The sequence below is a fragment of the Dromiciops gliroides genome, chromosome 3, assembly GCF_019393635.1.
Source record: "Dromiciops gliroides isolate mDroGli1 chromosome 3, mDroGli1.pri, whole genome shotgun sequence".
Taxonomy (NCBI): domain Eukaryota; kingdom Metazoa; phylum Chordata; class Mammalia; order Microbiotheria; family Microbiotheriidae; genus Dromiciops; species Dromiciops gliroides.
The window spans coordinates 377,510,062-377,528,957 of NC_057863.1; the positions used below are offsets into that span (position 1 = coordinate 377,510,062).

General features: G+C 38.6%; 1 protein-coding gene across 11 annotated transcripts in view; it reads right to left on the reverse strand.

The window, feature by feature from the left end:
* R3HDM1 (R3H domain containing 1) overlaps positions 1–18,896 on the reverse strand; it is a 191,909-nt gene that overhangs the window by 106,074 nt on the left and 66,939 nt on the right. Inside the window, exon 2 of one of the 11 annotated variants that reach the window (XM_043990825.1) lies at positions 12,916–12,954. The exons of the other annotated variants lie outside the window; for them this stretch is intronic. The gene's annotated coding sequence lies outside the window, so the exon portion shown is untranslated. The remainder of the gene's footprint in view (positions 1–12,915; positions 12,955–18,896) is intronic. 11 annotated transcript variants of the gene reach the window in all.

Genomic DNA, 18,896 nt, shown 5'->3' on the forward strand with positions numbered 1-18,896 from the left:
TACTGCTGAAGGCACTATCATCCCCCACTTTCCCAGGTTTATAACCCCAGGGTCCTCCTCAACTTCACACTTTCATTTACCTCTATTAACTCAGTTATGGCCAAATTTCATCTTTTTTTACTTTCACAACTTTTCTGGTGTATGTCCTCTATTCTCCACTAGTCTCTGGCTCAGATCTTCATCACCTCTTGCTTGGGCTAATACAATAGCATTCTAACTGGACACCCCTTACTTAATGACTTTCTCCTCTAATGCATCCTAAGTGATTTTCCTAAAACTTAGGTTTGGCCATTCTACCATCCTGATCAGTAAACTCTAGTGGTTTGCTATTTACCTAACGGGTCAAATCTACATTTTTCTTTTGGACAGTTAAAGCTCTTTAAAACCCGATCGCTTCCCACCTTTCCAGTCTTCTGACATTTTCCTCTACTTTATAATACAGCTAAATAAGTCTCCTGACTCTTTCTCATATATGACCTTCCACCTTCCATCTCTAAGCCTTTGTACTGGCCATCTTCCATCAATGGAATGCGACATTGCTTGCTTTTCCCCAAACTCATCTCAGATGCTACCTTTGGCAGAAGCCCCTCCCAGTCCCACAATCACATGAGCCTTCCCTTTTAATGTTACTTTTCTACTCAGTAGCTACTATGAATAGATCTTTATGCTCATTTACATATTTTCCTCACCATTAGTACATTGAGAGGATGACCTTTTTTTTTTTTTTTTTGGTGTTTTCACCTTTCTTTGTATCTCCTATGCTTAGCTATAGAGACAGTGCCACGCATAGAGAATGTGGTCTTTTTCTTGTGTACCCATCCCTTCTAGCTATTATCTTTTATATCTCTTCCCTTTTGTGACTAAACACCTTGAGAAGGCCATCTATATTTGGTAACTACACTTTTCTAACTCTCCTTAACTTGACACTACTCTTCCCAAAGTTCACAATGATTTCCTAATTTCCAAATCTGACAGATGGCTTTTCTCAGTCTTCATCCTTCTTTACTTCTGCAGTCTCTGAAGCTGCTCATCACTAACTTCTACCCGATTCTCTCCTCTCTTAGTTTTTGTGACATTGTTCTTTCCTGGTTCTACTCCTTCCTGTCTGAGAGCTTTCTCAGTCTCCTTTGCTGGAACATCATCCAGGTCATATCAGCTAGTCATTGGTGACTCCAGGCTCTTACATGGGCTCTCTTCTCTTCTTTTTTTTGTAACTTAGGTGCCATCCTCAACTCTTTACTATCAGTCCCACCCATTCCACTTTGTTGTCAAGTTCTATTTTTGAAACATTTATTATATACTGTCCCTCCTCTGACACAAAATGCTGCCCAGGTGCAGGCCCTCATCACCTCTTATGCCTGGATTATTATGATAACTTTCTGGTTTATCTTGGCAAGAGACTGGATACGAGGAGTGAGAGTAAGTGAGGAGTCGGGGATGATACCTAGGTTGTGAGTCTGGGTGACTGGGAGGATACTGGTAACCTCGACAGAAATGTGAAGACAGTGATTTCAGTTTTGAACATATTGAGTTTAAGAAGTCTGTGGGAGGGGGGGCAGCTAGGTGGCGCAGTGGATAAAGCACTGGCCTTGGATTCAGGAGTACCTGAGTTCAAATCCAGCCTCAGACACTTGACACTTACTAGCTGTGTGACCCTGGGCAAGTCACTTAACCCTCATTGCCCTGCAAAACAAATAAAATAAAATAAAATAAAAAAAGAAGTCTATGGGAGGGGCAGCTAGGTGGTACGGTGGATAGAGCACTGGCCCTGGAGTCAGGAGTACCTGAGTTCAAATCCGGCCTCAGACACTTAACACTTACTAGCTGTGTGACTCTGGGCAAGTCGCTTAACGCCAATTGCCTCACTAAAAAAAAAATGTCAGTCTAAAGAAGTCTATGGGACATTGAGATGCTCAAGAGGCAGTTTAAGATGTGAGAATGGAGACCAGAAAAACTGGATAAAGAGATCAGAGAATCATCTACAAGAAAATGATAACTGAATCCACAGAAGTGTCTAGGAACATGAAGCAAGAAGAAGAGGGAGAAGAGGGGCAGAACAGGGCCAAGGAGGGCCAGGACAGAAACTAAGGGGACCCCATGCTTGTTGGGCACAACCTGAATGAAAGTCCAGCAAAGGAGACTGTGATGAAACTGTCCTTTTTCAAAGCTGACCCATCACATAATTACAGTTATATAGTTAATTGAAAAGATTTCTCCTTATCATGTGGTTAGTGAACTGGAGCCAACAAAAGAATGTCTAAATAATCTCCAGTCTCTCCAAGGCACTTCCATTATACGTCATCATGACTTTCCCAGAAGTTGGCTCTGTGGCCTCTTTCATCTGGAAGAGTAGCATCAGAAGCACTCTTTGCATGTGTCAAATCCCTGTCACATAAGATAAAATCATATGTTAAGAAATTTTCCAGCCTTAACCCTTTTTGGTCCCTATATAAATCGGCTTTAAGCAAACTTTCTATACAATCTATTTGATATAAAAGGAAATAAATTCTAGACTTTACTATGAATATGCATATAAGAAAAGAAATTAAGTAATTTCAACAGAATAATGTAATTATTTGCCAAACATTCCCTGTGTCCCCCTCTGAAAAGCTTCTTAATATAACCGGGAGTACTTGTAGCCTTAGAGAGTTCTGTGATATTTCTCATAAAACCATAATGTTTTCTCGTTCCCTCAGAGAACCTGTTCTTTCAAAATGTCTAATATACAATATTCTTTGCCTTTTTGTTACTGACGCTACTAAAGTAACTATTTCCTTGGGCTTATCACACACTTGTCTGATTTTTCAGACATGTCACAAGATCACAATGAAATCCAGCTGAGTGCCCTAAACTACATTTTATTATTGCAGACTCTCAACCAAATTCCATATTGGTCACCTGGTAACCATACCTTATCCATTTGCAGATTTCCTCAGTTGCATTTCATATTTCATCAGAATTTAAGAGTTCACATCTTTTGTTTTGTTAACTCAGAGAGAAGTCTGATATGTTCTCTCTATTTTCCTCTAATTCTCATACCAAAGATGTTTTCCTAATGAATATGGTCATTTTGAAAACAAAAAAAATTATTAGCTAGATTTTGGCAGGTAACAATATTATTCTATATTTCTGTTAATAGTCACTGAATTCCTTCTGCCTTTCTTCCTTGCAATTGTCTTACTTCATCTCAATATGTTGTACATTTTTAGATTCTGGGATGTCATAGATCAGTGACATGTTCAGCTTTGTAAAGCTGTTACTTAGAAGTATTATTTTAATGCCAGTAGACTGAATAACTTTAGGATCCCAGAGTGATGATATCCTCTTAATATTTGATGAAAAGCATGCTTTGGAGGGAATAATTTCTGATTTCCAGAACACATGAAAAAACGCAACAATTTTTTGTGGTAGTTTAGTTTGCATATATCTCAGTTATTTCTGATCACAGCCTTAATTTGATGCTACATTCATGGCCTCTTTTTTGGGGGGTGGGGGGAAGGGAGGGGACACAGAGCAATAAGGGTTAAGTGACTTGCCCAGGGTCACATAGCTAGTTAAATGACAAGTGTCTGAGGCTGGATTCAAACTCAGGTCCTCCTGAATCCAAAGCCAGTGCTTTCTTTATCCACTGTGCCATCTAGCTGCCCCTCCATGGCCTCTTTTACATACTCCTCCTAAAAGATTTGTTGGCTGTGGTCATGGACATTTATTTCCTTATTCATTGCTATTCATTAACACCATTCAAAAAATACAGCAGGTCAGTTTTCAGGTTTGCCTACAGCTCAAAAAAAAAAAAAAAAAAGAGGCTGCAGTTACCATGACTCAAGCTAATGCCCGATTTGGGGTTTTGACAGGCTTAGATAAGTCCAAAAACACTGGCTAAATCTTTTGAGATCCTTGCACTTCAGACAACTGCTTAGAAATTGGTATGATCTGCTGGCCTCAAGTAGCTTTTACTGAGAACTTTAAATGAATTTAAATTGTCTTTTGAATAAAGTATTCCTTTGCAGATCTGTCAAATGAGCTGGGAGAGATTGAGGTGGAGCCAAGATGGCAGAGGAAAGGCAGTGAGCTCCCGAACTCATAACACAATTGCTCCAAAAAATATACAAATAACACCATAGGAAAATGCCTGGAGCAGCAAAACTCACAGAAGAATGTGCTGAAATCATCTTCTAACCAAGAACAGCTTGGAAGGTCAGAAGGAGGGAGCTGCTATGCTGAGACAGGGGTGGAGCCCAACCTCACAGTCACCCTGACACAGATCCAGTCCCAGGAAGGCCTCACCAGGGAAGGAGAGCCCCAAAGCCTCTGAATCAGTTGAAGCGCCAGTGTCGTCTGGAACTAAGCTCATGGTCTGATGAGTAGGCTGAGCCCCAGCCAGGGGGGAAACTACAGGGGTTCATGCTGGTGCTAAGGGAGAACTTGGATTTTACAACCCTGCTGAGAACCAGGAGGTAGGCTCAAGTAGCAGTGGACCAGGTGGGGAAGGGGCACAGGCTCATCAGAGCTAACAACCACAACACACAAAGCTGGTTGATTAGCAAGTTGGTCTGGGGTCATCTAAGGACCAGGGAACAGGCTGGGCGAGGGAAGAACCTGATTCTCCTTAAATCATACCACCTGGGACTTCTTAAGCTTGGGATACTGCAGCTTGGAAACAGTGCCCCACTTTAAGGAGCTAAAAGTCAAGTAAAAGAAACCCAAGATGAGCCGACAGGGAAAGATGAGGACCACAGAAAGTTTCTTCAGTAACAAGGAAGACCAAGGGGTACCCTCAGAGGAAGATGTCAACATCAGGGCCCCTATATCTCAAGCTTCCAAGAAAAATATGAATTGGTCTCAGGCCATAGAGGTGCTCAAAAAGGACTTTGAAGATAAAGTTAGAGAGGTAGAGGAAAAAATGGAAAGAGAAATGAGGGTGATGCAGGAAAGACATCAGAAAAACGTCAACAGCTTGAAAAGTCAAATTGGCCAAATGGAAAAGGAGGTACAAAAGCTCTCTGATGAAAACAACTGCCTAAGAACGAGGATTGAACAAATGGAAGCCAGTGACTTTATGAGAAACCAAGACACAATAAAGCAAATCCAAATGATTAAAAAAATAAAGAACAATGTGAAATATCTTCTGGGAAAAACTGCTGACCTGGAAAATAGATCCAGGAGAGATCATTTGAAAATTATTAGTCTACCTGAAAACCATGATCAAGGAAAGAGCTCAGACACCATCTTCCAAGCTATTCTCAGAGAAAATTGCCCAGAAATTCTAGAAGAAGCAGCTAAAATAGAAATTGAAAGAATCCACTGATCACCTCCAGAAAGATATCCCAAAAGGAAAACTCCTAGGAATATCATAGCCAAATTCCAGAGCTCTCAGGTCAAGGAGAAAATATTGCAAGCTGCCAAAAAGAAAGAATTCAAGTACTGTGGAGCTCCAGTCAGGATAGCACAAGATCTAGCAGCTTCTACATTAAAGGATTGGAGGGCATGGAATATGATATTCCACAGGGCAAAGGAAATGGGATTACAAACAAGCAAAACTCAGCATAATCTTTCAGCAGAAAAAATGGGACTCTAATGAAAAAGAAGACTTTCAGATATTTGTGATGAAAAGACCTGAACTGAATGGCAAATTTGACTTTCAAATACAAGACCCTAGAGAACCATAAAAAATTGGAGCTGGGGGACATACCTGGGGTAGTACAGTGAGTGACTGTCTTGTGTCTGAGGCCGGGTTTTGGCTGGGATCCCCCTGGGTCCAGGGGTGATGCTTTATCCACAGTGTCACTTAGCTAGGTAGGTGATGACATCTTTAGGGTTAAATTGAGGGGTGAAGGGAATTCATTGGGGGGAGGGCGAAGGGCAGAGGTGAAATCCTACATGAAAGAAACAGGAAAAGGCTTATGGAGTGGGGGAAGAGATGGGAGAGGAGCAGGGCAGTAAATGAATTTTATACTCAACAGAAAAGGTTCAAAGACCTTAAACTCATCAGAGCTGCCTTAAGGAGGGACTAACAAACACACCCAACTGGGTGGCATAATCTATTTAATCTGGGCAGTAAATGAGCCTAACACTCATCAGAACTGGCTCAAAGACCTCAAGCTCATTAGAATTGGCTCAAAGAGGGAATAATGTGCACACTCAATTGGGTGGAGTAATCTCTATAACCCTGCAGGAAAATAGGAGGGGAAAGGGATAAAGAGAGAGGAACAAAGGAAGGGCAGAGTGGAGGAGGGGACAGACAGAAGCAAAGCCCTTTTGAAGAGTGATAGGATGAAAGAAGATGGATAATAGAATAAATATCATGGGGAAGGGAATAGGATGGAAGGGAAACAGTTAACAGTAGTGAAAAAGAGAAAAGGGGGAAAATTGTACAAAAAATATTTATAGCAACTCTTGGTGGAGGCTAAGAATTGAGAATCAAGGGAATGTCCATCAGTTGAGGAATGATGGAAAAAGCTGTGCTATATGATTGTAGTGGAATGGTCTTGTGCTACAGGAAATGACAAACAGGATGATCCCAGAAAAACCTAGAAAGACTAATGAACATCGATGTATAGTGAAGTGAGCAGAGCTGGGAGGACATTGTGCATAGTGACAGCAATATTGTTCAATGAGCAATTGTGAATGACAACTACTCTTAGCAGTGCTATGATCCAAGGCAATCCCAAGGAACTAATGAGGAAGCTTACTATGCACCCCTATAGAAAGAACTGATAAAAAGCACACTTGTGGATTGTACATATATAACCTGGTTGCCATCTTGTGGAGGGGGGAGGAAAAGGAGGGAGGGAGAAAAATCTGGAACTCAATCTTATGAAAATGAATGTTGAAATGTACCCTTACATGTAACTGGAAAATAAAATAAATGTTTGTTGCTGAAAAAAAAAAAACAAAAAACAATTAAAAAAAAGAGCTGGAGAAGGGAAAAAAAAATTCCCTTGTTTATGATCCTGACTACCTGGCAGCTAGGTGGAGCAATTAATAGGACTTGGAATCAGCAAGACTCCTCTTCATGAGTTCACTTACTAGCTGTGTGACCCTGGGCAAATCACTTAACCCTATTGGCCTCAGTTTCCTCATTTGTAAAATGAGTTATAGAAGGAAATGGCAAATCACTTTAGTATCTTTCCCAAGAAAACCCCAAATGGGACCATGAAGTCGCAAGTAAAACAACTGAACAACAATAACCCAGACAACAGAATGATTCAGCAATTCAAAGTTAAATAAATAAATAAAAAGACAAACTAGTTGGAAGTATTGTGGAGTTCAATCTACTGTTGAATGATTGAATTTTGTTATTACATGATTGTTATTGTGCATATTCAACTACTGACAACTCTTTCATTACAATTTAAACCAAATTCCTCTAATGCTATGTACTTAGTGAAAGAGGATGATAACCATTCCATATAATAATTGATTCTATCTACGGGCATTCCTTGTTTTATTGTATTTTGCAGATATTATATTGTTTACAAATTGAAGTTTGTGGCAACCCTGTGTCAAGCAATTCTATTGATGCCAATTTTCTAACAGTATGTGCTCATATCATGTCTCTTTGTCACATTTTAGTAATTCTCACAATATTTCAAAATATTTCATTATTTTTATATTTGTTATGGTTAGCTGTAATCAGTGATCTTTCATGCTACCATTGTAATTGTTTTGGGGCACCCATTTACAAAAGGAAACTTAATTGACAAATATATATATTTTGACTGCCCTACTAAGTTTCTCTGTCTTCCTTCTCTTCAGTCTTCACTATTCTGAGATACAGTATTGAAATTAGGCCAGTTAATAACTCCATTGTTCTCTTATTTTAAGAAATTGCCACAGCTTCCCCAGCCTCTCAGTAACCATACCCCTAATCAGTCAGCAGCCACCAACAAGACATAAGATCCACCACCAACAAAAAAGATTATGACTTGCTGAAGACTCAGATTATGGCTAGCATTTATTTTGGCAATAAACTGTTTTTAAATTAAGGTATGTACATTTTTTAGACATAATACTATTGCATACTTAATAGACTATAGCATAGTATAAACCTAATTTTTATAGCCACTGGGAAACCAAAAAATTATTCACTCACTTTACTGAAATATTCACTTTATTGAGGTCATCTGAAACCAAACCCACAAAATCTGAGGTATACCTATAGTTTCTTTAATCTTCTTTACAGTAATTTTAACTTTTCTGAATTCTCTCCAGTTTTTCCATGCTCCTTTTAAGGTGTGAACTTCACAACAACATAAAGTATTCTAAGGTTGCCTGATAATAAAACAGTACCAAACTTATTAAGAGTTGGTATTCCACATCTTTGTCTATTTATTTAAATTAAGAAATATTCCCCACAGAAAAAGGATATTATGGTCACAGCAAAATCTTGTCCTCAAGAATGAAATGGGGGCAGCTAGGTGGCACAGTGGATAAAGCATTGGGCCTGGATTCAGGAGTATCTGAGTTCAAATCCAGCCTCAGACACTCGACCCTAGCTGTGTGACCCTGGGCAAGTCACTTAACCCCCGTTGCCCCTCCAAAAAAAAAAAAAAAAAAAAAGAATGAAATGACTAAGGGGTGGAGCCAAGATGGAGGAAAAGCAGTGACTCACCTGAGCTCTTCCCAAAACCTCTCCAAAAACCTTTAAATAAGGTCATAAGACAATTCCTGGAGTAGCAGAACTCACAAAAGGGCAGGGTGAAATAATTTTCCAGCCAGACAACTTAGAAGGTCAACAAAAAAAGTCTGTTGTACCAGGGTGAAAGTGGAGTGCAGTTTACTGAAAGGGTGCAGATTGGGCCCTACCAAGACAGAAGACAGCCTTGGGAACCACTGAATCAGCAATTGCAATGACTGTTTCTGGAACTCTCAGCTCACAGATGGTAAGGGGGTAGAACAAGGATCAGAAAGGATAATACAGGGGTCTCTCTCCTGGCACTTGGGGCAGACTGGGGGTGACTTTGTTGCTTTTCCCATACTCAGATCCTAGATGGCAGGCCCAAGGCAGGGAGGAGCACTAACACACAAGATCTTGCAGTCACAGTGGAACAGACCCTCATTACAGTTCCAGGGCAGAAAAGAAGGCTTGTAGTCACTCACAGACCAAAGCACAAGCCAGGAGAATGTAAACACACTTCTATTTAGATCACAGCACACTGGAGTAACTGAACACTTACAGGTCCCTAGAAGTATCTCTGAAAATAGCTGTACACAACCTCTGAAGTTTGGGACAGTGCACCCTCCACGCTGGAAGCAGAGTCCTACTTTAACAAAGAGTAAAAAGTCAAAAAATAAGCTGGGAAAATAAACAAACAACAGAAAAAAAAATCTGACCATAGAAAGTTACTATGGTAACAAAGAAGATCAAAACATACAATCAGAAGAAGATAACAAAGTTAAAAAAAAAAGTCCTATATCCAAAGCCTCTAAGAAAAATATGATTTGGTTTTAGGTCATGGAAGGGCTCGAAAAGAACTTTGAAAACCAAGTAAGAGAGGTAGAGGAAAAATTAGGAAGAGAAATGAGATACAAGAAAATCACAAAAAAAAAGTCAATAGTTTGGAAAAGGACACCCCCCCAAAACCCCTAAACCTAAAGAAAATAACACCTTAAAACACAGGGTAGGCCAAATGGTAAAAGAGGTAAAAAAGCCTATGAGAAAAACAATGCTTTGAAAAGCAGAATTAGCCAAATGAAAAAGGAGGTACATAAAGCTCTATGAAGAAAATAACTCCTTAAAAATTAGGATTGAGCAAATGGAAGCTAATGACTTTATGAGAAATTAAGAAACAATAAAACAAAACCAAAAGACTGAGAAAATAAATGACAATGTGAAATATTTCAATGGAAAAACAACTGACCTGGAAAATAGATGCAGGGGAGATATTTTTTAAATTATTAGACTACCTAAAAACTATGATCAAAAAAAGGAGCCTAGATACCATCTTTCAAGAAATTATCAAGGAAATCTGCACTGATATTCTAGAACCAGAGGGTAAAATAGACATTGAAAGATTCTACTTATCACCTCCTGAAAGAGATTCCAAAATGAAAACTCCCAGGAATATTAGAGCTAATATTCCAGGGCTCCAAAGTCAAGGAGAAAATATTGCAAGTAGCCAGAAAGAAATAATTCAAGTACCATGGAGCTACAGTCAGGATAACACAAGATTTAGCAGGTTCCACATTAAAGGACGACAGGATTTGGAATATGATATTCCAGAGGGCACAGGTACTAGGATTACAAACGAGAATTACCTACCCAGCAAAACTGAGTATAATCCTTCAGGGGGAAAGAGGGGCATTCAAAGAAAGAAAGGACTTTCAGACATTCTTGATGAAAAGACCAAAGCTGATCAGAAAATCTGACTTTCATATACGAGATTCAAGAAAAGCATAAAATGGTAAACAGGAAAATGAAGTAATAAGGGATTGGAAAAGGTTAAATTGTTTATATTTCTACATGGGAAGATGATACTTGTAACTAATAAGAACTTTATCATTATTAGGGCAGTTGGAAAGAGTATATATAGACAGAGGGCACAGGTATCAGTTGAATATGAAGAGAGGATATCTAAAACAAAATAAAGAGGTGAGAGAATGCACAAGGAGAAAGGGAAAGGGAGAGATAGAATGGGGTAAATAAATCACCTCACATAAAAGAAGCAAGAAAAAGCTTATACAGTAGAGTAGAACATGGGGGACATGAGGAAGAAGGCGTGAACCTTATTCTCATCAGAACTGGCTCAAAAAAGGAATAACATATACACTTAATTGGTTATAGGAATCTATCTTACCCGGCAGGAAGGGAGGAGGGGAAGGGGATAAGGGGTGTGTGTGTGTGTGTGTGTGTGTGTGTGTGTGTGTGTGTGTGTGTGTATTAGAAGGGAGGGCAGATTTGGGAAGGAATAATTAAGAAGCAAAACACTTTTGAGGAGGGACATGGTGAAAAAAGAGATTAGAATAAATGAGAGGAGGGAACAGAGGGAAATAGTTAGCAATAGTAACTGTGAAAAAATTTTGAAGCTAGTCTCTCTGATAAAGGTCTCATTTCTCAAGCATATGGAGAACTGAGTCAAATTTATAAACAAGAGCCATTCTCCAATTGATAAATGATAAAAAGATATGACCTATTTTTAGATGAAGTGATCAAAGCTATATATAGCCATATAAAATAATGCTCTACCTCACTATTGGAGAGATTAAAATTAAAACAATTCTGAGGTACAACCCCATACCTATTAGTTTAGCTAATAGGATAAAAGAAGAAAATGACAAATATTGGAGGGGATGTGGGAAAAATGAGACATTAGTGCACGGCTGGTGGAGATATTAAGTGATTCAACCATTCTGTAGAGCGATTTGGAACTATGCCCAAACAGCTATAAAACCATGCATACTCTTTAATGTCTATATCCACAAAGTAATACAAAACAAAAAGGAAAAGGACCTATAACTACAAAAATATTGATAGCAGCTCTTTTCTGGTGGCAAAGAATTTGAAATTGAGGGAATGCCCATTGATTGGGGAATGGCTGAACAAATTGTGGTGATTATGATGGAATACTATTGTGCTACAAAAAATGATGAGCAGGATGCTCTCAGAAAAACCCAGAAAGACTCACATGAGCTGATGCAAAGTGAAATGTACTATGTACAAAGTAACAGCAATAATGTAAAATAATCAGCTGTGAATGACTTGGCTGTTCTCAGAAATGCAATGATACAGGACAACCCTGAAGGACTTAAGATGAAAAAAATATACACATACATACATATATATGTATATATATAAAAACTTTCTTTGTTTTCCTTAAGTTTTTTGTCTGTTTTCTTTCACATGACTAAAATGGAAATGTTTTGCATACTACTTATGTATAACCTATATTGAATATCTTGCCTTCTCAAAGGGGTGGGGGAGGAAAGGAAGGAATTTGGAACCCAACGTTTTAAAAATGGATATTAAAAATTGTTTTTACATGTAATTGGGGAAAATAAAATATTACAAAAAAAGAAAAAAAATAATGAATTGACTAAGGAGTAGAAGGCTTAATTAAGCATTTGAAATAGCTTCCACTGAGTCCAAAAGCCAGACCACAAAGAGGGAGGAGTTGCTTTTCCCCAGAACAGAGAGGCTGGAGGAGTATGCTAGCATAGCCAAAACAAAGGCAAAGAAACCATGCTCACCTATATCCATGCTATATCTGTGCTGAGTATCCTTTCTATGCTAGTTAAATAGATCTCCATTTGTTAACTATTAAGGTAGTCTACGAGTGTCAAATTCCAATCTGATTCTGTACACTAGACTGGTTAGTAGTCCTACCTTACAAGAGGTGGCAATAGTTAACAGAATTGCAGAGAATGGTCTTAGGGAAATGTAGGGGAGGGAATTGCAGAGGAAGGTAAGTGGATGGCTTTCCTTCTTTGAATAGCTTATGAAATCCCTCACAGCCCCAGGGAAGATTAAAAAGTAAAATGTGTATACCTCAAAGAGATAAAAGAAAGAGGAAAAGGTGATATATAAAAAATATTTATGGCACATTATTTTGTGGTGGTAAAGGACTGGAAACTATGGGGGTATCTATCAATTGAATGGCTGAAGAGATGTAATGGAATACTATTGTGTTGTAAGAATTGATGAAGGGGACAGTTTCACAGAATTGGGGGAAGACTAGTCTAAACGAATACAGAAGCAAGTGGGCAGGCCCAGAGGAATAATTTATACAGTAACACTGTAAAGTCAAACAACTTTGGAAGACTTAAGAATTCTGACCAACACAATGAATAGTCATGATTTCAGAGGACTTATCTTGAAACATGCTATCCACACCCCCCACAGCATGGCAGTAGACCCAAGAGTGAAACAAATTTATGTTTTTGGGCATGGCCAATGCAAGAATTTGTTTTGCTTACCTATACATATTTGTTACACGTGTTTTGTTTTTCTTTCTTCTTCATTGGGGAAGGGGGTACATAGGAAAGAAAGAAAATAGATTTTTATTGAGAAAAATTAAATTTTAAAAAGATGATGATTCAGTAAGGAGAATAAGATGAGAAACTTTTTTGTCTTGGAAAATTATGCTATGCTAAATATGCAGTATAGTTCTCATCTCTTGACTGAGAAGTAACAAATGCAAGATGTAAAATGAGGCATATATTTGCTTTGCTTGACTACGCATATTTATTACAAGGATTATTTTCTGTTTCTTTTTTGTTGTTATTGTTCAATGGAGGTGGGAGAGAAAATGAATGCTTATAACTGAAACAAGAAAACAAAATGTAAAAAAGATTGGTGATGTAAAAACGAGATAAAAATTGACTTAAAAACCACAATAAATAGCAATTAATTTCTAAGAATAAAAACACAGATATAGACATAACACACAAAAACATGCCCTGAGGATAAATGCTATAAACACTAATTCGTGAATTTTAATACTTTTCATATTTGGGAATGGAAGAGATCACTAGGGTCACTAACTTGTGGTAAGCTTTGGCTATCCATAAAGACTGGGATTCTCATTGTCTGAGAACTGCACTGAAGGTACTGCTTGGGACTTGTAATATATGAGGTCACTGGGAAACAGACCACAAGGACTTTGCTGGGATTATGGTGCAAGGTACTAGGGGAAGCTTGATCCTCCCAAGAAGCCCCAAGGTCTTTCTAGAATTAGGATAATGGATAAATGTGCCCAAAATAGCTTGTTTGATTTGCTAGGGAGGGGGAGAGTAAATGCATGTTTAGAAAGCAGAAAGAAAGTTTCCATTTTTGCTCTAGTGAACTGTAGATCTCTTTCTCTCTAGAATTTCCAGTGAGAGATGGTTGTAGAGCCACAGTAGAGCAGGGCCTGAGTCCCAGCCCCAGCCCCAGCCCCAGCAAAGGGGTACGGCAGTAACAGCACCTCTACAGTACTTGGCTTGGCATAGGGGAAAGAACATGGGCCTGTGGGGTATAAGTGCCATTTGTGGTGCTTGACTTGGTACAGGGAGGTAAGTGGCAGAATTAGGAGTATTTCAGTCTTGACACAGCTAACATATTCAAGCGTAAAAGGACCTCTAAAAGACTTTTAAGACCTGGCCATTAACAGCTGGGGTGTGTTAGGAGCAATATTTGCCATGGAGGCTGGGCTAGTTTTTCCTCAAAAGATAATGAAGCCAAAAAAATAAATAAATAAAGATAATGAAGCCATCCTTGAGACTTAATTAACTATGGGCACAAAGACTTGGTCAGTTGACATAGCTTCCAGGCATCTTAAATACAAAAATCACCTCAGGAAGAGGCAAGAATTATGCTTCCTTCAGACTTCTGACCAAAAGAACAACACTGCCAACACTGGGACACGGAAGCTATGTCCAAATGAATTTATGTCGTATTCTTCTTCTATATCCTTTATCTGCTATAGTTAACGAAACCTGTTTTTGATAATTATTAAATGGTCAATGTCTCATTTCATTATAATGATGAACCCAAGATTCTATTCAGAATCGGGTTCAGCTAACTGCCGTTGCTAAGTTATACACAGCAGTTAGCATCTTAGGAAAGTCCCTAAAAGCCCAGTTAAACAACAACATGCACTAAGTATAGCTCTTTAGAGGTAGGTGAAATATCATTGTACAGTTGATAGAAAGTGGGCCTGGCAGTAAGGAAGACATGGTAGATTCAAGTCTAGCCTCCTATTACATAATGACTATGATTCTGGGCAAGTTATTTAATCACCTGGGCAAGTGACTCTAAGGCCTGAAGTTTCAGAGCAGTTGCTCATTTCTGCCAGGAATTTCAGATATCAAAGATACCACAGTTCTAGTCCAAAAACAAAGCACACTACTACTGGTACCCATGGTATCAAAAATATTATTCTGATGCATGATGATGTTTCTGTGGGAGAATGTTTTCAGAGATCCAAAAGAAGATGCCAGGAACACATCTGTTGCTACAGCAGGATCAGGAACTTCTACTTGCCTTAAAACTGCCACCTGCTGGCCATTGACTCCAAGTGGTCCGTGGATGAGGGGTAGGGTTCCTGCCAGTCTTTAGATTGCAGGCAAAGTCCCTTGTCACCCCATTCTTTTCTTTTTTGGTTCTCCTTCCTTAAAACTGTCACCACTGGCTCCTTTTGACCATAGTTTTTCACCTTTCTGATCCCATTTCTGCAACAGACCCAGCCATCTCATAAGCCACTTTCTCTTTTTAAAGAGTAGATATGCTTATTTACCTTACACTTCTCAAATGGGAAAAAAATGAGAGAAAAAAAGGGGAAAAAAAAAAGCACGTAAGACTCAAAAAGCTTTTAAAAATTTCTTCCTTCCTTTTTTCCTGTCACTCAGACCCTACAGCAGAACGTATACAGTACTAAATCTTGTTAAATATTGGGTCTTGTACCTGCTATCTTGAACATTCAATCTCAGTCTCTAGAGTAGGTGTTCTAAAAACGGGTTTTGGTCCCACTGGCAGTCTGATGAAATCTACAGATCTCTTCTGCTATTTATTATTTCTGAATGTTTTCCAAAAAATTCATAATTGGAGGAGATGTTCAATTTCAGCTAGAAATTAATGAAAAGAAAGATTAAGCATAATCTGTTAAATTTACAAGTATAAAATGATGACTAGGCTTAACCATACCTTGGTATAAACTATTTTTAAATTGTTTCTTCTAAGTGAAATGTGTGTGTGAAAGATAGGAACTAAGGACGACTTCTCTACCACTCTAGCTAGGATCTCTAAGGCAAGATAAGGAAGGGGCTGTAGAACATTTCTCACTCCTCCTCTGGTTTCCTTATGAGAAGCTCTCCTTCCTATATATTCTGAAAGTAGGAGCAGGGCACATAAAGTCTCTTTGGCACCTTCACCTCCGTTTTGATTTATTCTTTTTTTTTATTTCTCTCTCTAACTGAAGAACTGGAGAAAGAAATGCAAACGACTCCAGTATCTTTGCCAAGAAAACACCAAATGGAGTCACAAGGAGCTGGACATAACGGCAACAACTGAACAAAAGACTGAAGAGTTGAAAAGGCTTTGAGTATAGATCCATTGAAGGACTGTACACCTATAGTCTAAGGACCAAAAGTTTAGTTAAGTGTTTTTTTGGGGGGGCGGGGGCGGGCAATGAGGGTTAAGTGACTTGCCCAGGGTCACACAGCTAGTTAAGTGTCAAGTGTCTGAGCCCGGATTTGAATTCAGGTCCTCCTGAATCCAGGGTCTGTGCTTTATCCACTATACCACCTAGCTGCCCCCATTTAGTTAAGTTTTGTTTTGTTTTGGGTGAGGCAATTGGGGTTAAGTGACTTGCTCAGGGTCACACAGCTGGTAAGTGTTAAGTGTCTGAGGCCATATCTGAACTCAGGTCCTCCTGACTCCAGGGCTAGTGCTCTATCCACTGTGCCACCTAGCTGCCCCATTTAGTCAAGTTTTAAAACACTTATCACCAAGCTAGCTGCAATGTCTGATTTTTTTGGTCTATAACTCCCAAAGACCACCTAGTAATGTAAAGAGAGGCTGCAATCTGCAGTGGAATATTTATACCAACAAAATACTGGAAACTCAAAGTAAGTATTCAAGCATTCCATGTTTAAATATAATAAACATAATAAAAGATTGAAAACTCAGGTCACTACCTTCTCATTTTAATTTTTTTTTTTTAGTGAGGCAATTGGGGTTAAGTGACTTGCCCATGGTCACGCAGCTAGTAAGTGTTAAGTGTCTGAGGTCGGATTTGAACTCAGGTACTCCTGACTCCAGGGCTGGTGCTCTATCCACTGCGCCACCTAGCTGCCCCATACCTTCTAATTTTAAACATTCAATTTTCAATCACTCTAGTAGCATGATGCTACTATGAAGATCCTAGCTTTTTAAGTCAGGTTTGTGTTATACAAAGGAAAAAATGAACAGGAAAAGCTGCATTTGATAAGTATCTAAAAAAATAATCTAGACAAGGGAAAACAGAGGAAGGGAAGGCAGGTAGTATTCCTATGTAAAAACCAAAGATTATCTCAGAAAATATTTTCTTCTTATTAATCTCCTACTCCCTTAATAATAGCACCTACCATGATTCACTTACACAATTTACTCTTCCTAAATTTTTTTTTAAGTGAGGTTTTGTTTTGTTTTTGGTGAGGCAATTGGGGTTAAGTGACTTGCCCAGGGTCACACAGCTAGCTAGTAAGTGTTAAGTGTCTGAGGCCAGATTGGAACTCAGGTATTCCTGACTCCAGGGCTGGTGCTCTGTCCACTACGCCACCTAGCTGCCCCTACTCTTCCTAAATTTAACTGTTATCTTAGACTTTTATTTTTGGTATAATGAAATCTCATTGCTTAGGAATGATACTTTAAATTCCCTTTATATTCATCCATTTTCAACATCAAATGTATATTCTATATAGAATACTGTTAAGTGCTTGAAGATATAAAAAAAGTAGATAAAACACCGTCCTTGCCCTCTCGTAGTATTTGACGTAAGAGTACAAAGTAATATATAAGAGATGAAAAATAAACGGTAATTTCTGAACAGGGGAAGAAAATGATTGATGAGGGGATCTGGGAAAGCCCACTAGAAGAGGAAACATTTGAATTGTGCTTTAAATGACAGGAAGTGTTTCCACAGGTAGAAAGGAGTGTGGGGTATTGCAAGCAACAGCATGAATAGAGGCACAAAAGATAAAAATGGGATTTTTGTGAAAAAGCAGTTCAATTTGGAAGAAGTATACAATATACATGAGGAAATAGATTGCAGTAGAAAGGTAAAATGGAATTCTAGACTTTTGAACTCTGAGAGACAAAAGGAAAGCAATAAAAGTTTTGGAGCAAATGAATGAAATATTAAAATTAAAAACAAAAAGTGATAAACCTGGCAAAAGTGCAAAAGAAAAAAGGGGGGATGGGAGAGTAAGACTATAGATAGGAACAGTGGGGTTAGAAAATTATTGTAACCATTTGTGCAAATGGTAATTAGGGCTTACACTGTAACTGTGGTAGTGATGATAAAGAACATGGCTGGTTGTTTGTCCTTCTTTCCCAAAGAAGCCTATGACATCAGGGGGATGTCATGATTTGCACTGAATTAGATTTAAATGAGGAAAGGTTGTCCAAGGTCACCAATGTCACTCTATCCTCCAGAGCCACCCCTGTCTAGTGGCAAGATAAAAAGATATCAAGATTACTGGAGATGGCCCTGGATGTTTAAGGCAATTGGGGTTAAGTGAATTGCCCAGGGTCACACAGCTAATAAATGTCTGAGGTAAGAGTTGAACTCAGATCCTCCTGACTTCAGGGCCAGTGATCTATCCAACTGACAATGTGGGCAGAAGGAAAATTTAAAAGTATTAAGATTTTGAACATTAGAGGATGGTCAAATGTTGGCTCAATGGCAAAAATGGTCAGCGAGCAGGTTGTTGAGGAAAGATTAAATGAACTGTTGCATTTGAAGTGCCACTGAAAAGTCTAGGTATAGGCAGATTCCTGGCCATGCAGTTCTTAAGCATGGATGGAAGCACAGACAATGATAATACACATTTGGGAGGAGTCTGTGGGGAAATAAGCTAATACTGTGGAAGTAAATGAGAATACCAAAGGAGAGAGGGCAGTGCCAGAGAAGACGGCCCCTGACAGAACTTTGGGGAACACCAAAATTAAGACTATCACCATTCATCAAACGTCTGTCATTAATCTAATTTAACCAAACTACATAAAAACAATATTTTCACAAGTTAAATAATATTTTTTCCTGCAGATAAATTTAAATACTCAGATAATGGCAACAATTTTTATTGTAAGAAAAATTAATTGCTTAATTTGGTTGCAATATGGTATTGTCTTTTAAAAATCCTGAAAAGAAACTAAGAAAATATTGCTCATTAATCCTTCTTTCTAGACCTGATTTAAAGGGTCCATTTACGTCTTT